We start from the raw sequence: 661 nt of genomic DNA, 5'->3' as shown, positions 1-661 counted from the left end.
CTCCTGCTCCCCCTCGCTCCTGTAGCGAGGGGGAGCAGGAGCAGGAACCGTGGAGCAGCTCTCATCTCAGCCGTGGCCAGTAAGATGGCAGCCTGTGTGCTGACGCCTTAAAGAGAGCCGGGCACTGAAGACTTGGGGCGTTAAAAAGAAATACAGTACATTTAAAAACAATAATAAAGCCCGGACCCTGGCTGGAGGAAGACGGCCCGTCCACACACACCTGTTGCTGAGGCACTTTACAAGTTTCAGGATGTTTGTGAGCGAACCGAGTAGTAACCACTGGAAGATTTCAGGACACGGAGCATCACATTGTTTGTGTTATAGACTCTTTAATAGTATTTAATCAAACTTTAGCCGTTCTTTTGTTCTGAAATTTAGGAATTTGTTTACTGTTGCATTTTTTATATGAAAGCTCATTTTAAATTTGGTCAGTTCAGCTGTAACCATTTAAACATGGCTAACATATTAGCGTCTGTATATTAAACCAGAGCTCCCTGGATTATTGTGCGACACAAAAAAACTTTGTAAATGTTGTAAATTATGACTAAATCAACCTGTGTAGTTTGTGTTAGTATCTCTTTGGTATTGTTTATTTAAAATGTTACTACTTATTTACAATGTGTAGTATGTGTGTTGGATTTGTATAAGCTTATCTGTAAAT

General features: G+C 40.4%; 1 pseudogene; it reads left to right on the top strand.

Annotated features, from left to right (window-relative positions):
* Positions 1-47: 47 nt before the first annotated feature.
* On the top strand, positions 48-660 carry LOC106512006 (glucokinase pseudogene; annotated as a pseudogene).
* The last annotated feature ends 1 nt before the right edge of the window (position 661 follows it).

Source organism: Austrofundulus limnaeus, unplaced genomic scaffold (assembly GCF_001266775.1).
Source record: "Austrofundulus limnaeus strain Quisiro unplaced genomic scaffold, Austrofundulus_limnaeus-1.0 Scaffold3836, whole genome shotgun sequence".
Lineage (NCBI taxonomy): Eukaryota > Metazoa > Chordata > Actinopteri > Cyprinodontiformes > Rivulidae > Austrofundulus > Austrofundulus limnaeus.
Note: the sequence above shows the minus strand (reverse complement) of the source record. Positions and strands in the feature narration are given on the sequence as shown.